Genomic DNA, 25769 nt, shown 5'->3' with positions numbered 1-25769 from the left:
CCAGGAGCTGGCATCCGTGGTTATCCTGAGAGGATTTGTCTGGTTCCATGGGAGGCCTTCCTCCAAATTCTGAGGAATGAGCCACCACCCCAGTGTGCATTTTACTGACTCCGGGATGCTGACCCTGGAGTCTAGGGATGAGTCCTTCCCGTCCCAGGAGGAGAGCAGGAAGGCCTGCAGGGATCTGTAATGAAGCTGGGCCCATGGGACCGCTGGGATGCATGAGGTCATCAGTCCCAGTAACCTCATGATCTGTCTGAGGGAAATTTCTATTGACCCCATGACGGACCTGACCCCTGACCCGAGTCTCTGGATCTTGTCCTCTGGAAGAACCAGCTTTTTCTCTATGGAATCTATCAGGAATCCCAGATACATTTTTCTCTGTTCTGGGAGGAGAGAAGATTTTTCTCTGTTTACAATCCATCCCAAAGATTCCAGAGTAGTCAGGACGGTGGCCAGATCCGAGAGAAGGAGTTCTCGGCTGGGGTTGAAAAGCAGTAGGTCGTCCAGGTAGGGGACAAGGGAGATCCCTTTCAGATGTAGAAAGGTGACCACCTCTGCCAGGACCTTCGTGAAAACCCTTGGGCTGGAGGCCAGACCAAAGGGGAGTGCGGTGAACTGCCAGTGCTGAATCCCCTGAGGGGAGGCAATGGCAAATCGGAGGAACCTTTGATGGTCCCTGAAGACTGGGACATGGAGGTAGGCGTCCCTAAAGTCTATGGTTACCATAAAGACTCCTTCTAACAACAGTCCCTTGAGACTGTAAATGTTTTCCATGCGGAATTTCTTGTAGAGGAGAAAGGTATTTAAAGGTTTTAAATTTATGATCAATCGGAATTTCCCCGAAGGTTTGGGCACCATAAAAATATGTGAGTACACCCCCTGACCCTGTTGTCCTGGCGGAACTGGGATTATGACTGCCTGCTGAGCTAGATCTGTGACACTTCCCAGAAGGGCAGCTGCCTTGAGGGGATCTTGGGGTAGATGAGTGAGGAGAAATATTGGGGGGGGAAGTTGGCGGAATTCCAATCTGTAACCCTCCCTCACTATTTGCAGAATGTGAGGACTCCGTGTTATACTCTCCCAGGCTGGAAAAAATTGGGAGAGTCTTCCCCCGACTCTTAAGTCACTTGGAGTCCTTACCTGCGGGTTTGGGATCGGGGAAAAGGATACCCCCTTTTGGCTTATCCTTTCCCGCGATCCAACGCTTATTAAAGGCCGATCTTCGGTCAGAAGGTCGGTTTTTATTCTGGGGGCCTCGAAAAAATCTTCTCCTGTTAGGTCTAGGTTTTGGGGGGAACCGTTTCCCCTTTTCTGAGGCCCTAGTTAGAGCTTGATCAAGTCCTGCCCCAAAGAGAAGAGTACCTTCAAAGGGCAGGGCACATAGACAGGTCTTGGAGGCAAGATCACCTTCCCACGTCTTGAGCCATACTGCCCTTCTGGCGGCGTTGACGAGAGCACCCGTCTTAGCAGAGGATCGGACTGTTTCAATCGATGCGTCTGCAAGATAGGCAACCGCACTGCCTATGACTGTAAGAGAATCTCTAATTTCTTTAAACTTGGAGGTCTGAGGTACATGCTCCAGAAGTCTGGTTAACCAGGTATCTGCATTCCTAGCGATGCAGGAAGAGGCTAAAGCGGGTCCAAGGGCAGCCGTATTAGCCTCCCAGGCCCTGCGAAGGGAGGTGTCTGCCCGCCTGTCTAAGGAATCCTTTAAGTTCCCTGCATCTTCAAACGAGAGGTCAGACTGCCTGGAGAGTTGGGCTAGAGATGCATCTAGTTTAGGAGTTTTAAACAAAGTATTTTCTAACTCCTCCTTAAAGGGACAGCGCCTCTTCCAGGTCTTGTACCTTAGTAGTTTCTTTTCAGGCTCAGCCCATTCCCTCAGAACTATATCTTTAAGTGACTGATGGACTGGGATAACCTTTGGCTGGGGTTTAGCTAAACCCTGGTACATTCTGTCCTGAGGTGACACTAGCTCTGCTGGCTGCTGGATCCCCTCAGAGGCATAGACAGCAGACAGCAGACCCCCCATGTCATCTGTAGAAAAAATATATTTGCCTGACCTGGCATCCTCATCCTCATCATGACTATCAATTACCCCATCTTCTGGAGCCTCTGAATCTTCGGTGTCAGATAGGAGAGACTCCCTAGCCCTGGAAACTCGTGGCACTGGGGTGGATGAGCTCTCTTGAGAAGAGGGGCCGGCTGCTATGGGCTCAGGATCCCTATTTTTTAAGGTGTCCTTAAATTCCTTTAATGTGGAGAGCATTTGGGATTGGACAGCTAGGAATTCTTTCATAATCAGGGAAGTTTCCTTGCTGTCAATTTTTGTATGCATTTGGCACAAAGAAGTTTGGAGTAATCTGCAGCCAGCTTAATGCTACAGTTACCACACCTCTTGGTTTTGGAAGTGTGTTTTAGGGAGAGAATAGCAGCTTCCCCCTGGGCAGAAACCTCCTCCCCTGTAAGGGGAGAGAAAAATATATCACAGTTCAAACATCAAGTGGGAGAGGAGAGGAGAGGGGGGGGGGGAGGGAGAGGACCCAGTCCAATATGCCCCCCTGACATTCTGAGGCAGACTCACCCTTGGTGGTGTCCTCGGCAGCGGCTGCTAGCGAACGATCCTCGCGCTCCATAGCGAAGTCGTGTAGGCGCCACTCTCCTCCTTGCTGCAGTGAGAACAGCGAGGAGCCGACGCCGCTGGCGGCCGCCATTTTGGTGAAGACCGGAAGTGGAACTTCGTCATCACCGCGCGCCGCCTGTGACGCGGCGTCGACTGCTGGCTCCATTCGAAAATGTCCCCGGGAGGACAGTACACCGGAGCCACGCTGAGGAAGCCCTCACACCCGCCCAGCAGGTAAGGGGTCCTGGAGGAGAGGGAACATGGCCACATAGGAGTACTGGAATAGCCACTATCCCAGGGATTCCTACAGAAAGGAAAGAAGGGGGGTATTGTTTGCAATCTTCCTCCCCCCCCCTATCACACGGGGAAAACCCCCCGGGACAGGCATTACACCTTTAGCTGAGGCAGGGACGGCCCCCAGGACCCACTGCTCAGTACCCGGAGGGGGACCACCAGCCCCAGGCCTTAGGTCTGATAAAAAATAACAAACTGTTTCGCTGGTGGGAAACACAATCAATAACTGAGGTGCACGGGGAGGGGCGGGGCTTTTAAACCTCTTTCTGATTGTGTTTCCTGTCAGGTGGAGCCAGTCTACTCTCAAGGTGCCGTCCTGGAAGACGACTTGAGAAAAAAAGTTACCGGTATTAAATACAAATAGTACAGAAGTAGGGATACAGTTAGCAACTGCACAATCCCAAATTGTACTTACAATAAAAAAAATAAACAAAAGGAAAAGCCCAAACTGCCAGAGTAGCAACTATTAAAAACCATCTTCATATTCCAAAATACACTTTTCATTATAAGATTTTCTAACGGTTGCAGCACTCTCCCTCTTTCAACTACAAACAGAACCCAGATATAATATTACACAGCTTTCTCAAATACAGCTCCACGATGTAGTACAAAAGCATCTGTTCTCTTACAGTGTTACAAAGCCCAGCACCCTGCATTCACTATATCTGGTCTCCCACAGAACATGGAAATGCAATAATTTTAGTAAATATAAACTGCTAAATACCTTTTCTCTGTATAAATCAGTCTTGTGATTTCTATCAGTGTCTGGTTAAAGCTTGTGGGAGGAGTTTTCATTCTCATCTGACTGCCCTATCAGGCTGCAAGACCCCTGACCCTCTGTCTGGACAGTGCTGATCACATGCACCCTCCCAAAAAAATAAAAAAACACACACACACACACACACACAATACACTCCAAACCAAGCCTTTGCAGAGTGCCTCCAAGGGCTCTGTTCTATCAGCAGATGGATTGGGGACAGTAAAAGAAGGGGAGGATCAGAGAAGACAGGATCAAACAGGCGTTTTACACAATGCTGAGAATTAATCTCCTTAGGTTCCACAGTGAGTATACCAAGCATGCTTTACTGCACATACAGACCGATATTACTGTTATGGGTTTAGTAACAACGGACCTCCCATCTGCTACGATTGTACATGTCGGGAGTCTGTGAGCAACTCCCAGCTAATGATTCATGGCTGAGATCAGCTGTGTGCAATCACTGCCCAGAGTACTGTACAGAGGGAACAATCTCTGTTTCTTATCCCTGCAAAGCAGGGATAAGAAACAGAGATCTGTTAGCAATATCAGCGAATATAGTTAGGCACACATTTAACCCCTTTCCAGCCAGTGTCATTAGTATAGCGACAGTGTCGCAGGGATATGCAATTAGCGGACCTCCAGATGTTGCAAAACTACAAATCCCATCATGCCTCTGGGTGTCATGCTCGTGGCTGTCAGAGCCTTGCTATGCCTCATGGGATTTGTAGTTCTGCAACAGCTGGAGGTCCGCTAATTGCATATCCCCGGTGTATAGTATTAGCACTGATCACTGTATTAGTGTTACTCAATGGGAGAGAGAGGGAGAGGGAGAATATATATTATTACACACACACACACACACACACACACACACACACACACACACACGTTTGTAAGCACTATAACATTCAAGCAAACCAAAATAATATTTGTTTTGATTTTTAACCAAAGACATGTAGCAAAATAGATTCTGGCCAAAATTTATGAAGAAATCCAAAAAAATGTTTTTTATATATATATATATATTATATATATTCTGTATTTTTTTTTTGTTTATATTGCCAAAAGAAAAAAAAAACAGTGGTGACCAAATATCACCATAAGAAAGCTCTACATGTGTGAAAAAATAAAAATACAAATTATATTTGGGTACAGCATTGCATGACCATACAATTACCAGTTAAAGTAGCACAGTGCCAAATAGCTAATAATGGCCTGGTCATGAAGGGGGTAAAAGCTTCCAGAGATGAAATGGTTAACCACTTCCATACTTTGGCACTTCTCTCCTACATGCAAAAATCATAATTTTTTTGCTAGGAAATTACTCAGAACCCCCAAACACTATATATGTTGGGTTTTTTTTAGCAGACACCCTAGGGAATAGAATGGTGGTCATTGCTACTAAAATTTGGAAGGGTATTTGCACAATAATTTTCCAAACGCCTTTTTTTGGGGAAAAAACGTTTTTATGAATTAAAAAATAACAAAAGAGTAAAGTTAGCCCAATTTTTTTGTATAATGTGAAAGATGATGTTATGCCGAGTAAATAGATACCTAACATGTCACGCTTTAAAATTGCGCACACTCATGGAATGGCGCCAAACTTCAGTACTTAAAAATCTCCATAGGCGTTGCTTAATTTTTTTTACAGGTTACCAGTTTAGAGTTACAGAGGAGGTCTAGTGCTCTAACGCACGCAGCGATACCTCACATGTGTGGTTTGAACAGCTTTTACATATGTGGGCGGGACTTACATGTGTGTTCGCTTCTGAGCGCGAGCTACCGGGGATAGGGGTGTTATTTTTTTATTTTATTTATTTATTTATTTATTTATTTATTTTTACACTTTTTTTGTTTGGATCACTTTTATTCCTATTACAAGGAATGTAAACATCCCTTGTAATAGTAATAGTTCTTGACAGGTACTCTTTATGGAGAGATGTGGGGTCAATAAGACCCCACATCTCTCCTCCAGGCTGGAAAGCATGAGATCGTAAAAAAAAAAATTCACGGATTTCATGCTTTCAGCGGCGATTGCGGCTTTGTTTACATTCCGTTACCCGGGCGTGACGTCATAACATCGCGCCCGGGCCTCCGACGATCATAGAGATGACTGGTGGCCATCTGGTCACCAGTCATCTGTATGCCTCCCAGGGCTGGACTGGGACAGAAATTTGGCCCTGGACTTCATCCAGACTGGCCCACTTTGACAGGTCTCTCCCATGGCAGCCGGGCAACTCCCGCCCCCCCCCCCCCAGCCACCTCTCCCCCTTCACTAGCCACTAGCCGTTCTACTTTTATTAGAGTAGAACGGCTGGTACTGGTCCTCTTATAGGCACTACCAGTGGGGAAGCTAGACATTATTTAACCCAGGGCAAAGAATCGGTTCCATGCCCCCCTTATGGGACAAGATTAGGCAGAAGTGAAAAACTCAGAGGCCATAGCTGTTGAGTCAGCTGTCTGTCCCCTCCCCCATGCTCCTCTGGTCCTCCCCCTGCTCCTCTGGTCCTCCCCCTGCTCCTTTGGTCCTCCGCCTGCTTCTCTGTTCCCCCCAGGTGAATGCTGCGGGGAGGGAGAGTAGGTGAGCGCTGTAGGAAGGGAGAGACAGAGGAGCAGAGGAGGGCAGCAGTCCGCTGTCACTGAAGCCGGCCCACTGAGCCATCGGCCCACCGGGAAACTCCCTGTAGTCCCTATGGCCAGTCCATCCCTGATGCCTCCCATCCGGCGCCGGCAGATCGTTTCTCCGGGTCTCCGATGGCACGGGAGAGCCCAGAGAAGCACCGGATGGCGGCAGCGTCGCCTATAAGAATGATCAAGCGGTGGAGCTGCCGCTATGATCATTCTTATGGGGCACATTATTGCCGGCTGAAGAGATGGATATCTGAATGATGCCTGTAGATGCAGGCATCTTTCAGATATCCCTACTGAAAGTCCAGGACATCATATGACGTCCTTGGGCGGGAAGTGGTTAAAGTGATCGTAAAGCTTCTTTTTTTAGAGCAATAAAAACATGTTGCTGTGGGGGCACTCTTTCAAGCGCACTCCCAAGCCAGGCTGTGTGCATCCATAGACACACACACCCCACAGCTTGGCCTGGACCCTCCTCACAGGATTTGATAGAGAGCTGTGGGAGCCAATGGCTACTGCCAAGCCTGCTGTGAATGCAGGAAGACAGGAGAAAAGCTTCTGCACACATCACTGGATTGAGAGAGGGCCCCAATAAGTGTTTAGTGATGGGGGGGGGGGGGTTTGTGTTATTTTCAAAATTGTTGCTCTTTTTTTGTTTATACCGCAAAAAACAAAAACCACAGGAGGTGATCAAATACGACAAAAAAAAAATGATAAAAATGTCATATGGGTACAGTGTAGCATGACCGTGCAATTGTCATTCAGAACATGTTTTTTTTATTTTTTCAGTTATTGACAGTGAATTCATTTCAAAGGGCTGCCAAACACATGGCACGATTGTGCTGCACATGGTGGCTGCAAACGCACTGCACTTGCTAAATGCATTTGGAATGCCATAAACAATAATGGCACCTGTGTGCATCAAGCAAGGACAGCGCATTCTCACAACTTGCCATTCCTGCACCGCGCTCTGGTGTGAACGGGGGCCGTTAGGCTGCATTAACACCTGAGCATAGCGTTTTGCGGCGTTTTTGTACAGGTCTAGGGTCACCAATGTAAAACGCCCAAATACGCTCAATTCGAGCGAAAAAAAAAAAGATCCAGAACTTGTTTGGGCTTCAGGCGTTCGGCGACAGGCGTTTTGTAGTGGAGATGTGAACCATCTCCATAGAGAATAATGTATTTTTTCCCCTCTAGCGTTTTGGGGCGTCTCGCTTAAGGCGACAAACGCTCAGGTGTGAATGCAGCCTTAGGCTGAGCATGCAACGTCTCTTCTGCAATAAAATGCACCTACCTGCCTGCTCTGAGTGTTCTCTGTGAACTGAGCTGCGCATGCTGGCCCCGATCGTGCATGCAAAAGTGACGCCATCCCGCACCGGCCAATGAAAATGGGCAACAAAAAAACAGCACGCAGAGGAGGGGAAAAAAATGGAGGAAAAGGGATTAACAATTCCTTTTAGTTCCACTTCAAGCACACTGCGACCAACTGACTCGGAAGTCCCTCCACACAAGCTGATATTTCCCATAACACAGAGATATCATTATAGTCCAACACCCTGACAGAACCTATAATGTACATTCACAGGAGGTGCCCAACACCACACAACACCATACACACATCATTTACCCGAGCAACAACATAGAGGAGCTTTCCACACCAACAATCACTGTGTACAGCATTGCTCAGAGCCGCCATCTTCCCTCTCACCTCACACAGCAAGTTACCTCACACCGATCTCCATAGCAACATTCCCTCAAGGGCGGCAAACTAAAAGTTGGGGCCAGTGCTACAGACTCAGGGGCGGGGCCAGTGCTGTGTGTAGGAAGTCCGCTGGTTTAGGTGAGAAGCCTCATCCACTTCCAGAACATTCCTCCTGGAAATGGAGGGAACATTTCTAATGCTGGGTCAGCTATTGGGAGGGTCTCAGGACTCCAGCTGCACCAGGTAGAGGGAGGACCTGTATTTCTCTGTAAGCTGTATACATATTTTACTTTTAATACACACACATTTATATATATATATACATATATACATACACACCTTCAATAACTCTGAGGTAAAAAGCATTCTATGTCTCCTGGTGATTACATTTTTAATGAACCTACTTTCAAACTGAGCTGCCAGTGCGTTAGCGCTAAAGCACCGCTCAATTTAATCATGGCACTTCAGCGCTGTTTAAGTGGCGCTTTTTGGCTGCTAGCGGGACGCTTTTAACCCCCACTAGCAGCCGAAAGGGTTCAAAGCACCCGTGTTGCGGCGCTGCCAAAATGCTTTGCAGGCGCTCGCGGCAGCGCTGCCCATTCATTTCAATGGGCAGGGCATTTTAGGAGCGGCGTGTACAGCGCACCTCCACTGTCCCAAATATGCTGCTTGAAGGACTTTTTTCTCCCTGTGCCGCAAGCACACCGAAAAGCTAAGGGGTCTTAAAGTGACACGTTTTTTTCCTCCCCATAAGGCCCCTTTCACAATTGTGTGACTTGTCATGCGACATGGGATTGAAAAGTCGCATGACAAGTCTTAAGCCTCGTACACACCAGCCTCCGGTCAACCAACCCCTGAAAAGCAAACAGTTGCAGATGCTTTTCACATGGACAGCAAGGACTGCCGCATGTGAGAATGAGAAAAGAGCAGTAAAAACCTGACAGGACTTCTAATTATTTCCACTCTTAATAAAAAAATTACGTTTTGTCAGGAGTTACATGTTTATAAATTGAGTAACACACGTGTGCATTTGTATCCATGCAGGGTGGGAGGAGAGACACGCTAGGCTCGCTGTGTTTGTCATCACTGATTGATTCAACAACTGGGTAAGTAGAAATCTGAAATTAGGCTGTAATTCTTAGATGTGATCTGTAAGCTACACACAGAGGGATGTTTTATCTTGCTGAAAAGGCCAATTCACACTTATGTGCACGCTCCTTGGTGTGTTGATGTGCATCAAGCAGGCCCATTAATAATCAGGGGTCCCTTAATGTCTGCTTACAACCCAAAAAACATACTTGTCTATTGTATTTTCCACTTACCTCTGTGGAAACACTTCCTCGAACATTACAGAATCTTGCTTGCTAGTGACAGGACAGCTGAGGAGTAACATTTTATGATTCCATAGAGGTTGGCAGGAAGTCTCTGAGAGATTTGTTACTAGTATCAAGATCACCTGTGTGACCGGCCACTCCATTCTTTCATTACACACAAAAAAGGGAAAAATAAAAAAAACAAAGACGAAGGCCTTGACAATCACCTCTCTCTCACATTGGGTAGAAATCAGACAAGAATTCAGATTGATTGCTAAGTGCAACAGTTCCATGTTTTTTTCATTTTTTTTTTTCCTTCACCTTGAGGCCCCATTCACACCTCAGCGTTTTGTAGTTTGAAGCTCCAAAAAGCTGGAGGAGAAAAAATAAAATTCTTCTCCATGGACTCAGTTCACATCTCCTCTACAAGCTGCCTGAAGCTCCAAAAAGTTCTGGCGCTTTTAAAAAAAATTTGTAGCTTGAATCAGGCACATTTGAGCGTTTTTTTTGGTGCGTTTTTATTTTCATAGAAATGAATGGAAACGTGCTATTTGCGTGTATTTTTGCACATTCCCACGTTTTGTTGCACTTTTTTGCATGCTTTTCTGCTCAAATAAAAAAATGTTAATCAAAAAAATTGTAAATTAATAAAAATCATAAATAACTTAATATGTAATAATACATACATAATAATTAACCCCTAACCTTAAAAATATTAAATACATTATTAACAATAAAGTAATAATAAACACCCGAACAAAAATAAATTAATTATTATTAATAATAATAATGTATTTATTTTGTGTTAGTGTTTAGTTATTATATTTTTTTTTTGTGAATTTATTTATGAATTTTATTTGTGTGTTTTATTTTACATGTATTTAATAATTTACTATTATTAATATTGTTGTTAATACTAATAATAATAATAATAATAATAATAATAATAATAATATTAGTGTTAACACCCTACCACTAAAAAAAGAATTTCATAAATAAATGACCCCAACTCCTAAGCCTAACCCAACCTTAACTCTACCCCCTTACCCTATGGAAAATAAATAATAGTAAATTAATAATAAAAAAAACGGAAAAATGGAAAAACTAAAAAAGCTGAAATACCTAGCAACAAATCATGCAACAAATAATAGTTTTCTCTACTGCCTAATAACAAAAATGGAAAAGCTCAAAAACGCTGTATAAAAACGCAAATGTCCTGCATAAAAAACTTGCTAAAAACATGCAAAAAAAACAATCAGAGACACTAGACGCATGCTGTATATAGTTGTGCGCTGGTCGGCAAGCAGTTAACCACTTAAGGACCCCTTCACGCCGATATACTTTTGGCAGAATGGCACGGCTGGGCACATCTACGTACCTGTACGTTGCCCTTTAAGCCCAGCCGTGGGGTCGCGTGAGCCGCCCGGTCCGAAGCTCCGTGACCGTGGGACCCGCAGACCCGAACGTTGCCGGTGTCCCGTGATCGGTCCTCCGGAGCTGAAGAACGAGGAGAGCTGTGTGTAAACACAGCTTCCCTGTTCTTCACTGTGGCGCTGTCATTGATCGTGTGTTCCCTGTTATAGGGAAACACGATCAATGATGTCACACGTCCAGCCCTGCCCCCCTACAGTTAGAAACACATATGAGGTCACACTTAACCCCTTCAGCGCCCCCTAGTGGTTAACTCTCAAACTGCAATTGTCATTTTCACAGTAAACAATGCATTTTTATAGCATTTTTTGCTGTGAAAATGACAATGGTCCCAAAAATGTGTCAAAATTGTCCGATGTGTCCACCATAATGTCGCGGTTACGAAAAAAACGCTAATCGCCGCCATTAGTAGTAAAAAAAAAAAACAATCGATAAACGCCTATTGTGATTTTTTTTTTTACCAAAAATATGTAGAAGAATACGTACCGGCCTAAACTGAGAAAAAAAATGTTTTTTTTTATATATTTTTTGGGGATATTTATTACAGCAAAAAGTAAAAAAATATAGATTTTTTTTTTCAAAATTGTGGCTCTATTTTTGTTTATAGAGCAAAAAATAAAAACCGAAGGGGTGATCAAATACCACCAAAAGAAAGCTCTATTTGTGGGAAAAAAAGGACACCAATTTTGTTTGGGAGCCACATCGCATGACCGCGCAATTGTCAGTTAAAGCGACGCAGTGCCGATTCGCAAAGACTGGCCAGGTCCTTTACCTGCATAAAGGTCCGGGTCTTAAGTGGTTAACAAGAGATGAGTCATCAGCTGTCAGCCGGATTCACAGCTTACAGCTGAATGTTAAAAAAAAAAAAAACTGCCGGCAATACAAAAATGTGAAAGAAAAAAAAGCTTGGAAATCCCCGCCCCAATCCATACCAGGCCCTTTGGCATAGGTGCCTCCCTAAAATCCGGACCCTTATCCGAGAATGCAGCCTGGCAGGCCAAGAAAGAAGGGGACAAGCATGTGCCCCCCTTCCTGAACCATACCAGGCCACAAGCCCTATAACATGGGAGGGTGCTTTGGGGTGGGGGGAGCCCAAAGCACCTTGTCCCCATGTTGATGGAGACAAGGGCCTCTTCCCCACAACCCTGGCTGGTGGTTGTGAAGAAAAAACATTATAAATGCCTTTTTCCCTTTTTAATAAGTGACCACATACCCTCTGTTCTGAGCTGCATAAGAGCTGGGGGGGAGAAGAAGCAGCAGTACACTGATCTTCCCAGTAAATGGCTCTGGGGTTGAGGTAGGGTGTCAGGACAAGTCTGATAATTCGAAGAGAGTAGGCTGAGCTCCAAGAACAGCTAGAGCAGTGGTCATCAACCCTGGCCTCAGGGCCCACTAATAGGCCAGGTTTTAAAGGGGTTGTAAAGGTAAACCTAAATAGCTTCCTTTACCTTAGTGCAGTCCTCCTTCACTTACCTCATCCTTCCATTTTGCTTTTAAATGTCCTTATTTCTTCTGAGAAATCCTCACTTGTTCTTCTGTCTGTAATTCCACACAGTAATGCAAGGCCTTCTCCCTGGTGTGGAGTGTTGTGCTTGCCCCCTCCATTGGACTACAGGAGAGTCAGGACGCTCTCTACGTTGCAGATAGAGAAAGAAGCTGTGTGTTAGTTGGCTGTCCTGACTCACTTGTAGTCCAAGGGAGGGGGCGAGCACGACACTCGACACCAGGAAGAAAGCCTCACATTACTGTGTGGAGTTACAGACAGAAGAACAGGAAGTGAGGATTTCTCAGAAGAAATAAGGACATTTAAAAGCAAAATGGAAGGATGAGGTAAGTGAAGGAGGACTGCACTAAGGTAAAGGAAGCTATTTAGGGATTTTTATTTTTTAATCTTTACAACCCCTTTAAGTATTACCTTGGGGTGATGCAGACTAGAATACTGCAAATCACTGAGCCGCAAATTATATCACTTGTGATGTATTTCAGTTATCTTGCAAACCTGGCCTGTTAGTGGGCCCTGAGGACAGGGTTGATGACCACTGAGCTAGACAACTGACCATGCTGTGCTCTCCGTGGTCAGTTTTTATTAGGAAACTGGCTGGAACACCAGGGATTTCACACAAAGGTTGCAATACAAAGAGAACAGGGGGCCAGATTCACAAAAGAGATACGACGGCGTATCTCCTGATACGCCGTCGTATCTCTGTTTCTATCTATGCGACTGATTCATAGAATCAGTTACGCATAGATATCCATAAGATCCAACAGGTGTAATTGTTTTACACTGTAGGATCTTAGGATGCAGTACCGCGGCCGCTGCTGGGGGGAGTTTGCGTCGTAAACCAGCGTCGGGTATGCAAATTAGGAGTTACGGCGATCCACGACGGATTTTCGCGTTCGCTATGTCGCCGCTAGTCTAGTTTCCCGTCGCAAAGTTAGTCGTCGTTTTTGGTGCCTTAACTTTACACAGCAATCGTATTGCTGTATAAAGTATGGCCGTCGTTCCCGCGTCGAAATGTAAAAATGAACGTCGTTTGCGTAAGCCGTCCGGGAATACGGAATTACGCTACGCGCGTCGCCGTTCGAAAAAATGACGTCACTGCACGCAAAGCACGACGGGAATTGCGAAACGGAGCATGCGCAGTAGGTCCGGCGCGGGAGCGCGCCTAATTTAAATGGCACAAGCCCATTTGAATTGGCCCGCCTTGCGCCGGACGTATTTACGATACACCGCCGCAAGTTTCCAGGTAAGTGCTTTGTGGATCGGGCACTAAAACTGGAAACTTGCGGCGGTGTATCGTAAACGGGTTACGTTACACGGCCGCAAATGTATGTGAATCTGGCCCAGGATGCTTTTTTCATACAAGTTTATGATATAGCGGGCACATATCAGGAATATGAAATGTTGGGTTTACATATTTATGCTTGAAAGAAATGTGCATTAATGCACCTTAGAATGGAAGTGGGAAGTGGCAGGTCTTCTGTGTTCCAGGAACTTGTCCCTGAATAGAGATCAGCCAATGTCAGTCAATGAAGTGTATGCTTGTGTGTTGAGTGAGTGTAATCAGAATGGCAGAGAGATGAGTACTTTGTACCTATTAGAGGAGGTCATGTTGGAGGCCCTGCATTAAGAGCTACACACTTTAAACAAGGTGAAGAAATACTAGTAATAGGAAAGCCTTCCACAGGTTCAGTTTGCTGCCATTTACAGTATTAGGAAAGTCAGGATATACAGCGTAATGTGTATAATGACTGGAGCTAGCAGTGGAAGTGTTATGTAAGCAAAATCTATTCTATACAACTGGCTCTGTAGGGAAATCATTTGCATTATTCTTGTAATAAAATTCAGATTTTGCTCCACATTACAATGATTCTATTGGCAGCACACTCGGCTGTTGTTTCCTTAGGAAGTGAGGACAGCACCTGGATCTGCCAACTCTGAGCGAGGATTCCGAGGAACCTGACCTGCAGAGTGGACTTGTCACTTCCTGCCCAGTAATACATTCCCAATAACCAAGCAATTAGGAAGGAAGGCTCTCCGGGGGTTATACATAGTAACATTACTCTGATATAATGTAATTACTAAAGTACACCACTTGTCGAACATCAAGCATTTTGTGTGTGAAAGCACAGTACATCCTACCGACAGAAAAACAATGATGCTCGTTTTTGGCATTCCGAGTCTTAATTTGCCTTGCTAGTTAAATCTGAGAATCCATAAAATACAATATATAATTTCTCCAGGCCCCCTGCAGCTAAACCCACACACACTGTAGGAGGCTGCATAATAGAGAATCGCATTGCTCCTACCCAGCGATGGATTTATACTTCTCCCACCTTAGACTAGATGGCCTTTTGTAGCTCCTTCCCCCTTGCCCTAGCTTAAAGTGATACTATGGGTTCAGGTTTTTTTTTTTTTAAATAACAAACATGTCATACTTACCTCTACTGTGCAGTTAGTTTTGCACGAGTCGCCTCAATCGTCCTCTTCTATGGTCCCAGGCCAGCTCCCGCGGCTTCTCCCCAAAGTAGATAACCTCCTCTGGGAAGCTCTATCCCGAGGGGGTTACCCTGGGGGGCGCGCTTCCGTGTCATACGCTCAGCGTCCATAGCCGTTGTGTGTATAACTCTTATTTGATTGACAGCAGCGGGAGCCAATGGCTGCGCTGCTATCAATCTATCCAATAAAGAGCCGAGAAGCCATGGGGATAGCGATATGCGTGTGTAGCGCTCACCCCCGAAGGAGCCGCTGGTTATATTTGGGATGGCCTGTTACCTCTGTGACTCCGCCGTCTAGGGTAGTTGATGAGAGCCAAGCAATGGAATGTCCACACAGCAGGTGTCTTTTCTTGTGCTTTTATTTTACCCAACACGGTAAACAGTAAAACTTGAGGTAGATAGCAAAGATGTATGAGGAGAAGAAATAACAGATTCAGGCCTAACAGCACAAAAGCAGTACTGCCACTCCAGCCGGAATGGGTATAGTGTACCTGGACAGGCCTCTCACACCGACCTGGCAGCCAGAATATCACTCGGAACTTTGAGGGAAAAGATCTCTGCCACAGACCCTCCCTAGAATCTTAGATCATGGAGAAATCCTCCTTGGTAGAATTTGCGCCTGAATCTTCCTCAGGTAGTTTTCAGTTAGCCACCTGTCAGTCGGTAACCTAACCTCCAACCTTTTCAGTGTCCGGTTACCTGGATCCCCGATGGATTGTCGAGGCCCTGTTGGGTCGCCAGCCTCTCTTGGCTCCCCTCAGGCAGACTCCCCTCCGAACAGCTATCTTGCTTGGGATCTCCTCAGAACTGGGGTCCCGGAACCAGGAACACCTCGTGGCACGCACACCCCGGCCTGGTAGGCCATCTCGCCGGGGAGCCGTGATGTGTGGTCACCCCTAAGGTGGGCGCCACACCCGTAACAAGACACCGCCTAATGGCGTCTGCTCCAGAAGTACCCTCCCCCAGCATGCCCCGCGAGGGAAACTCCCTCCTGATTGGCTGCTGGCAAGAGGCACCCTAGCCTGGACTCCACTGGCGCCACCTGTCGCTCCGGGGTGGTAACACCCCAGCAACAACAGAATGAGTCCACAGCACAGCCCAGCTAAAGCAGAGACACAATTTGAACAAATCAACTGGATGAGAGCTAACTAACTCTCTCATCCCCCCTTAAATTTAGAATAGCACCGGTACTTGAAAGTACACATAGACTAGGGGATACATTTTTGGCATTTTTATTTATTTGGTTTTACTAGTAATGGCGGCGATTTTCTTTTTTTTGCGGGACTGCGACATTGTGCCGGACAAATCGGACACAAATTGACACTTTTTTTGGGCACCAGTGACATTATTACAGTGATCTCTGCTAAAAACATGCACTGTTACTGTACTAATGACACTGGCAGGGAAGGGGTTAACACCAGGGGCGATCAAAGGGTTAAGAGTGTCCCTAGGAGGTGCTTTCTAACTTTGTGGGGGATGGACTGACCGGGTGAACACAGAGATCCATGTTCCTACTTGGCAGGAACACAAGACCACTGTGTTCTCCCCTGTCAGAATGGTGATCTGCCTTGTTTACATCGGTAGATCGGTGTTCTGCCTCTCTGAGGAACGATCGTTGGGTCCCGACGGACATTGTGTTCGCAGGACCCACGGATTGGCTACCCCTCTGGCCAATCAGTGTGCAGACGACGCCGGTGTCTATTGCACAAAATGATGTACAGTTTTCACAGCCGGTTCCCTACTGTGCATGCGCAAAGTACGCTGCGCTTTGTGAATGGCCTGGCGGCGGAGGAGGGGGGGTGAGATCAGCCAAAATCGAGTACCCGATCGCCCTTCCCTCCACTCCAAATGTGGCAGTGGAGGAGGGGGGAGGCAAATAAGCAGAGCTTCACCCTTTGGGTGGAGCTCAGCTATAAAAGTCAGCAGCTACTGTATTTGTAGCTGCCAACTTTTAATTTTTGGGGGGGAGAATGAAGCTCCTCCTTTAGCGTCCACCACACAAAGGAAGGGCATTGTAGAGAGCCCCGGTGCACAGTCTGGGTCCCTTTGCCTTTGATCGTATGAACATCAACGCTCTTTTGCCTTTTTCACACTTGCTTACTTTTTTTTCTGTTCCATTCATCCTTCTTTTTTTTTTTTTTTGTCTTTTATTATGGTCTTTGCTGAGAGTAATATAAAATGTGCCACAAGTCATTTTTAAGAGGGTTGTAGAAAACACAAATGTGAAAGATTTGAATTGTAAAGAGTCTATAATAGCGATGATCCCCAGCAGTCTCGTGTAATGTGACTTGAGGCTATGAATGTTTCCTGGAGCATGTCCTCCTCAGTGTCCTACGGCTCTTGTTGAGTGAGTGAGTGAGTGACTTGTATAGCGCAGCAAATGCGAACTTAATCGCCTCAAGGCGATCCCTGATAGTTTTCTGTAGCAATATACTTGCTAAATATTATGTGCAGCCCTTCACCGATTTCAAGGGCCGCATTTAAAGCTGAACTTTAGTAATTTTTTCAACTTTCCATCTATTAAATCTTCTGCTCTTGTTGTTTTGTGTAAACATAGAGCTCCACGTCCTGTCAGGGAGAGAGGAGACCGATGCTGTGTCCCTTGTACATAGGAACACAGCATCGGTCACCTCCCCCAGTCAGTCCCCCTCCACACACAGTTAGAACACACCCAGGGAATACATTTAACCCCTTCCTCACCCCCTAGTGTTAACCCCTTCCCTGACAGTCACATTTATACAGTAATTAGTGCATTTTTATAGCACTGATCGCAGTATAAATGAGAATGGTCTCAAAATTGTGTCAAAAGTGTCCGATACGTCCGCCGCAATATCGCAGGCCTGAAAAAATCGGGTAGTATCAGATCTGGCATCGGGGGCATTTGCTGGAGTACAAGTACTCCCGCAAATGCTCAGTATCGGGACAACTATAGTGCAAACCAATCAAAATAGGCTTATTGCGATTTTTGTTTTTAACAAAAATATGTAGAAGAATACGTATCGGCCTAAACCGAGAAAAAAATTACTAATAAAAAAAAATACAAAAAATGGGATATTATTATAACAAAAAGTAAAAAATATTGTGTTTTTAAAAAAAAAAAAATCGGTCTTTTTTTTTTGTTTATAGCGCAAAAAATAAAAATTCGCAGAGATGATCAAATACCACCAAAAGAAAGCTCTATTTGTGGGGAAAAAATGATAAGAATATAATTTGGGTACAGTGTTCTATGACCGCGCAATTGTCATTCAAAATGCGTCAGCGCTGAAAGCTGAAAATTGGTCTGGGCACGAAGGGGGTTTAAGTGCCCAGTAATGAAGTGGTTAAAAGAGCCTATTTAGAAAATAAAAAACAAACCTTTACAACCCCTTAAAAAAAAAAAACAGAAATCGACAAAAGCAGACTCCAATCTTTAGCATGCCGTTGAATTTATCAGACAACTCTAACTGGCTAGGAAAACATTTTCCCTGCTGATGACATTTAGAGGCATTTTTCACATTTCTTTCTGTAGTTGGCAAAACAAGAGGCAGAAAAAGAAAAAAAAGAAAAAAAAAAAAAAAAACCTTGTATGTTCCAGCAAGTGAAGTCTTGAAAATGAAGATGAAGGCAGTTAAGGTCAGTGACTCACCAGCTGAATAAACTGGTGACATGTTCAGAAGGAAAGCGCTGCGGGAGACAGGCACAGGGATTTTTAGGAGTCACCCCTCAGCAGTGTGTTCATCCTAATCCCCATGCTTCTTGGAAGAGTGCAGATGTAGTACTGTGAGGCAGGGACACAAAGGCCCGTGTATGAGCGCCTGCATTATATAAGCTCATGTCAGCAATATAATTACATGACCTCTGCTGCTAGACTGCAGGAAAATGTAGCTTCAGCACACAGGTGTCTGCCATGTCATAAACCAGAGACCAGGGGTAAACATGTGTAACTGTTTCCATGGACTGGTGGCTGTGATGCTATATGATTTGTTTTAATTGTGCAAGTTTTTTCTTTTTTCTTTTTATTTGAATAGACCGTCTGTGTAAGTGTATAGCGCCCCATAGCAAGACCGTTATAAGCCCACCCACTTCAATTCATAGGGCATCCCGGCTATATACTGATATCCCTCTGTTTTGGTATATACCCAAGAACCAAACCTAACAGTGGAACTTCAGTCATTTTTTCATCTTTCCATCTATTAAATCTCCTGCCCTTGTTTTAACTTTGTATAGTAAAAGATTTTTTTTCTGCCAGTAAATACCGTATACAGCCCACTTCCTGTTTCTTGTCTGGGAAAAAAGCCTAGACTTATGACTAGGGTTGCCACCTGTCTGGGATCCACCCGGAGAGTCTGGTAGCTAGATTCATAAAGACCGCCTTAACTTTGCGGCGGCGTAGTGTATCGTGTTTACACTATGCCGCGGTAAGTACATGATTCCCAAAGTACTTGCCTGCTAAGTTACGGCGGCATAGCGTAAATGCGGCGGGCGTAAGCGCGCCTAATTCAAATTCGGCTGAGGGGGCGTGTTTTATGTTAATATGGGTTGACCTGACGTGATTGACGTTTTTTAGGAACATCGCATGCGCCGTCCGTGTACATATCCCAGTGTGCATTGCGGCTAAGTACGCCGCACGGACGTATTGGTTTCAACGTGGACGTAAATTACGTCCAGCCCTATTCACTGACGACTTGCGCAAATTACGTAAAATTTTCAAATTTCGACACTGGAACGACGGCCATACTTAACATTGGCTACGCCACCTAGGGGACATGTTTATCTTTAGGCGGCCTATCTCTTACGGAAACGGCGTATCTTTACTGCGTCGGCCGGGCGTACGTTTGTGAATCAACGTATCTAGTGACTTACATATTCTACGCCGACCGCAATGGAATCGCCACCTAGCGGCCAGCCTAAAAATTACACTTTAAGATACGACGGTGTAAGACACTTACGCTGCTCGTATCTTAGCCTAATTTAAGCATATCTGGTTACAGAATACGCTTAAATTTGCGTCGGCGCAGATTCTGACTTAGGCTGACGTATCTACTGATACGCCAGCCTAAGTCTATCTGAATCTAGCTATGGGTTTTGAATCATGTGTCCGGGTTTCAGGTGGACTGAAATCCATACATATTATTCCGACTGGGCTGTGGCTCCCCAAGAAACCAAGATAGTCACACACAAATCTGTTGCCGTCCAGGAGCTTCGGGCGGCTGTCTGGGGGCAGGGTTGGCATCACTGGGGGGGGCAGGGCGATGATGTCGGAAAGAGCAATTTGACCACACCCACTGTTTGCTGCGGCAAGCTATGCACACTGCATTACTACTCTCCTTGGGGCACCCAAAGGTGTCACAGGCTGCTAAAGGGTTTGGCTTGAAGAAAAGGTGGCAACCCCACTTATGACATCATGCACAACTCTCTCTCTCACTCTCTTGAAAGTTTTCCAGGAAGGGAGGGGAAATGAGTCATAAGAGGGCCTATGAGAGCTGCAGAGCTGGAGGTGTGCCTCTATGTGTGTGACTGTGTAATTCCAGGACGTGAACAGGCAGCAGCTTCAGCTGCCCACAGTTAAAATGGCTGCAGCCAGACTCCGTGGAGGGAGATTTCTGCAGCATATTTGGCAAGTACAGAATCGCAGTATATATAAAATAATATGCAAAGTGGTTGGATGGAAGCTTCAGAATGGCAAAGATGTTTTTATTACAAATTATGAGAGCAGACTGCAGTTCCTCTTTAACAGTTTATTATAGCTCTTAGGGACTGTATTGGTCTGCATTGGAATGTTTGGGTCTGCATACTTGATTTGACCATTATGAGGGGTCCCCACCAGTGGCGGCTGGTGAAGTTTTATGATGGGGGGGCGCAATACCCCGCCCTTCCACATTTGGTCCCTCCCACTTCTCATAAGCCACACCCCTTATAGAATCCACCACTCCGTCCCCTGTATTCCACTCAATGTCAGGAGTATACAGCTCAGTGTCACAGCACAGAGTATATAGCCCCAGCATCACAAATCATGGTATATAGCGCAGCCTTACAGATCGGTGCAAACAAACTAAAATATGACACTGTTAGTAATGAAGTACTCGAAATGGGCAGGAGATTACCAGAGACTGCGGACATACTGCACAGGATTACCAGAGACTGCGGACATACTGCACAGGATTACCAGAGACTGCGGACATACTGCACAGGATTACCAGAGACTGCGGACATACTGCACAGGATTACCAGAGACTGCGGACATACTGCACAGGATTACCAGAGACTGCGGACATACTGCACAGGATTACCAGAGACTGCGGACATACTGCACAGGATTACCAGAGACTGCGGACATACTGCACAGGATTACCAGAGACTGCGGACATACTGCACAAGATTACCAGAGACTGCGGACATACTGCACAAGATTACCAGAGACTGCGGACATACTGCACAAGAGTACCAGAGACTGCGGACATACTGCAGAAGATTACCAGAGACTGCGGACATACTGCAGGAGATTACCAGAGACTGCGGACATACTGCAGGAGATTACCAGAGACTGCGGACATACTGCAAAAGATTACCAGAGACTGCGGACATACAGCAGGAGATTACCAGAGACTGCGGACATACTGCAGGAGATTACCAGAGACTGCGGACATACTGCAGGAGATTACCAGAGACTGCGGACATACTGCACAGGATTACCAGAGACTGCGGACATACTGCACAAGATTACCAGAGACTGCAGACATACTGCAGGAGATTACCAGAGACTGCGGACATACTGCAGGAGATTACCAGAGACTGCGAACATACTGCAAAAGATTACCAGAGACTGCGGACATACTACACAAGATTACCAGAGACTGCGGACATACTACACAAGATTACCAGAGACTGCGGACATACTGCACAAGATTACCAGAGACTGCGGACATACTGCAGGAGATTACCAGAGACTGCGGACATACTGCACAAGATTACCAGAGACTGCAGGAATTACTTGTCCTGCGACTTGGGACTTAAATGTTGCATGACAAGTCGTACCCCATGATTTCCAATGAGAACCGTTCATATCTGTGCGACTTCAAAGTAGTCCCTGCATTACTTTGGTCCCACTTTGATGCAACTTGAGGTCCATAGACCTCCAGAATACACAGGCATTGCTTTAAGTCACATCAGAATTGCAGTAGAATTGTGCAACTTTCAGACTGCATTAGCCTGAAAGTCGCAAGATTCTGCCACAATTTTTTGGTGCGATTTTGCAGCGACTTGAAGCAATGCCTATGTATTCTGGAGGTCTATGGACCTCAAGTCACATCAAGGTGGGACAAAAGTAATGCAGGGACTACTTCAAAGTTGCACAGATATGAACAGTTCTCATTGGAAATCATCGGGTCCAACTTATCCTGCAACTTTCCAGTCCCAAGTCGCAGGACAATTTGCAAGCGGGGGGTGGGGTGGTGTTGACGGCCGATATTTTCCCTGCACATTAAGTATAAAAAAAGTTTTTTTTTTAATAACTGGGGGGGGGTGGTCTGGTGGGGTAGTGTTACCGCCCGCTATTTGTGCTGTAATGAATTTTTACATAGAAAAGAAATGTTGTTAATAAATGGGTAAATGAATTATAAAAAAAAGATTTTTTTAATAACCGTTATTGGAAAAATCTTTTTTTTATAATTCATTTACCCATTTATTAACAACATTTATTTTCTATGTAAAAATTCATTACAGCACAAGTAACACTACAGCGGGCGGTAACACTACCCCACCAGACCACCCCCCCTCCCCCCCAGTTATTAAAAAAAAAACTTTTTTTATACTTAATGCTAAATTGAATCAAATATAAAAAATAAACTGTTAATAAGCTTAATATATTTAACTAATATTAAATTAAAAAAAACATTGATTGGGGGGGGGGGGGTTGTTGCCTGGCATTGTATATAAAAAAGAAATTGGATTAAGCAGGGGGGGTGGAGGGTGGATGCCAGCCGCCGAATATTAGATAAAAAAAATGACGAATATTAAATGCAATAAAAAGCCTTTGAATAAGCGGGGGGGGCCGCCGAATAATCAATTGAAAAAAAACGTTGAATAAGCGGGGGGGGGGGGGGGGAAGGGGGGGCCGGCCGCCGAATACGAACATACTTTGTGGAAATCGCGGGAGGGGTTGGATGCAGCTGTGAAGCGGCCGCCGAAGTAGAGACAGGCAAGCTTACCTCGTCCACGGTCAGGCGCACTGAGCTCGAGCTGCCCCGACGTCACTTCCTGTTTTTCAAGTGACGTCGGAACGAGCACAGAGACGGGCGGGTGCACACAGACAGTGTATGCACCCGCCCGGCCATAACTATACACTCCATCGCGCCGGAAGCAAATGGCGCGATGGAGAGCGCCACAAAGGCATATTTTTTGTGCCAATGTAGCGCCGCGTCTGCAATCCCGTGATTGCACAGACGTGGCGCTACTCCTACAGGACTGTTCCCGGCGTCCGGCGCGCGGACATAGAGCCCATAAGGCCCTTTTTTGGGAAAAAAAAAATTCTTAAAGGGACAGATTTAAAAAAAAAAAATTTTTTTTTTTTTTTTTTTTTACTGACTGTGGGATGGGGGGCGGCGCCCGGGCGCCCCTATGGACGGGCCGCCACTGGTCCCCACTCTCCTTGATGGGCTGTTTATTTTATTCTATGGATGGGGGCTAGAACACACAAGTTAGGCAGGAACACCCAAATTCCCAGAGGGACAGAAATATAGCCAGTGATTATGTCTGGGAAGTTTCACTGCTAGAGCATCAAGATAGACAGAAAGGCCTTATTCACATGGGTCATACTAAAGCATAAACCCGTGCGAAGGGCTGTGTTTGCCTGCACAGGATGCATAGGTGTTCCATGCATGCACACACAGGCAGTCCCATTCATGTCAATTGGGACACAGTGGTTGCATGGAAACCGCCACCGGTCCTTGACATCTGTGCAGTTGCGTGTGGGTGTCCCCAAATGTAGACAGTGTTTGGGGACACGCACCCACGCAGATGTCAAATATGAGAAGATGTTACAAAACATCTGGGGTGCCAAGGTTTGCCATCACTGCCTTTTATAACATATATGGTTTGTGGTAGAGCTGCGCAATTCTGGCCAAAATGAGAAGCGCAATTTTTTTTCTTAGTACTAAATTGTTACAATGTCTCTCTTTATCTCTGCCTAAGTTAAACTTGACAGGCTGTCAGCTGTGAGCAGAGAACTCTGCACTGAATCGGGAAAATGCTGTGTTAAGATCGTGAGGGGGTAGAATCGCAATCTCAATTATTTAACGATTAATCGTGCAGCCCTAGTTTGTGGCAGATTCTTAGCAGGTGCTTAGTCATTAAGGGCCAAATCCAGCTAAAACATTTTGTTTAGGATCAAAAGTGTCAAGAAGTATTTCCAATAGGAGCACAGCCCAAAACACAGTAGAATGAAGGAGTAGTACAACCGTTGTTAATAACACCCCCCCCCCCCCCCCCCCCACACACACACACACACACACACACACACACACACACTTTTTGTTTTGGTATCACAAGAACTGAAAATTAGCTAAGATTACCACAAAGATCCATCTCCAGAAAACAAAAATTGGCTTGAGTTAGGGTATATAACATAGGTGCTCAACCTGTGGCCCCCCAGTTGTTGCGGTACTACAAATCCCATCATGCCTATCTTTGGGAGTCATGCTTGTAACTGTCAGCCGTGCAATGCATCATGGGACTTGTAGTTCTGCAACAGCTGGAGGGCCACATGTTGAGCACCCATGTCATATACTGTAGAAGTGGTGGTCAACATGGATTTAATGGAGGGCTTCAAGTGTAGCCAACGGCACATCCAGGAGGCTATACAATAGAAATGCGTTTTCATGTTTTGAGGAGAATTATGTAGAGTCAGACAGCCTATTAAAAATGAATGGGTTATATTGCACCTCAATGCCCTCAAATTTTAGTCTGGCTGAATTTTTATAAAGTACAGCACACTGAAAAGAGAATTTGAGTAATCATTGGTGTCAGCAACCTCAATAACAACCTCTAGTGCAGTCACAGTGCTCCCCTCCTTGCTGGTCAGTGCAGTGTGGAGGTGAAGTGTACCTCCCCTCAGGTGGTCAGTGCAGTGTGGAGGTGAAGTGTAACCATCGCCACACTGCACTGACCACCTGAGGGGAGTTACACTGCATCGCCACTCTGCACTGACCACCTGAGAGGGGAAGTGGAACCCCCCTCAGGTGGTCAGTACAGTGTGGAGGTGAAGTGTAACCCCCCTCAGGTGGTCAGTACAGTGTGGAGGTGAAGTGTAACCCCCCTCAGGTGGTCAGTGCAGTCTGGAGGTGAAGTGTAACCCCCCCCTCAGGTGGTCAGTGCAGTGTGGCGGTGAAGTGGAACCCCCCTCAGGTGGTCAGTACAGTGTAGAGGTGATGTGTAACCCCCCCTCAGGTGGTCAGTGCAGTGTGGAGGTGAAGTGGAACCTCTCTCAGGTTGTCAGTGCAGTGTGGTGGTGAAGTGGAACCTCCCTCAGGTGATCAGTGCAGTGTGGAGGTGAAGTGGAACCCCCCTCAGGTGGTCAGTGTGGCACCCCCCACGTGTCAGTGCAGTGTGGCAGTGAAGTTTTAACCCTCCTTACTTGATCACGTGCTCCAGCACTATTTTTCCACCCTCCTCAGTCTACACAGTGAGGCCGGGACTTGTACTGTGGGTGAAAGTAACTCCGCCTACAGTACTATTTATTTCTGTGCCGGGTGTTGGAATGCATAGAGCATATCGGTGCCCAGCTGCTACTCTGCTATTTGGTGCCCAACAACTAGGACAGGGCGGGCCACACATAGAGGCCATCAGTTGCGTGTTGGACACCACTGATATGTAGTAAACCACTAATGAGAGAATATAGAGTCTTTCTTTGATGACCTCTTCTTCTGAAAATGCCAATTGACCGATTTATTATGCTTATCCAATTACTTCAATCTTTCTAGGTCAGTAACTGGGAACAAGTATGATGATCAGTAGTTCTGACTTTCTAATCTCCTGCCTTGT

General features: G+C 45.8%; 1 protein-coding gene and 1 long non-coding RNA gene across 2 annotated transcripts in view; one reads left to right on the top strand and one right to left on the bottom strand.

Moving 5' to 3' along the window:
- Positions 1 to 25769, bottom strand: part of ADAM12 (ADAM metallopeptidase domain 12) — a 706349-nt gene that overhangs the window by 642281 nt on the left and 38299 nt on the right. The window lies entirely within an intron of this gene.
- The window catches only part of LOC120946758, a 55132-nt gene continuing 38414 nt past the window's right edge, over positions 9052 to 25769 (top strand). The window contains exon 1 of the long non-coding RNA XR_005750785.1: positions 9052 to 9116. This is a non-coding gene — a long non-coding RNA (uncharacterized LOC120946758). The remainder of the gene's footprint in view (positions 9117 to 25769) is intronic.

The sequence above is a fragment of the Rana temporaria genome, chromosome 8 (genome assembly GCF_905171775.1).
Source record: "Rana temporaria chromosome 8, aRanTem1.1, whole genome shotgun sequence".
Classification (NCBI taxonomy): Eukaryota; Metazoa; Chordata; class Amphibia; order Anura; family Ranidae; genus Rana; species Rana temporaria.
Note: the sequence above shows the minus strand (reverse complement) of the source record. Positions and strands in the feature narration are given on the sequence as shown.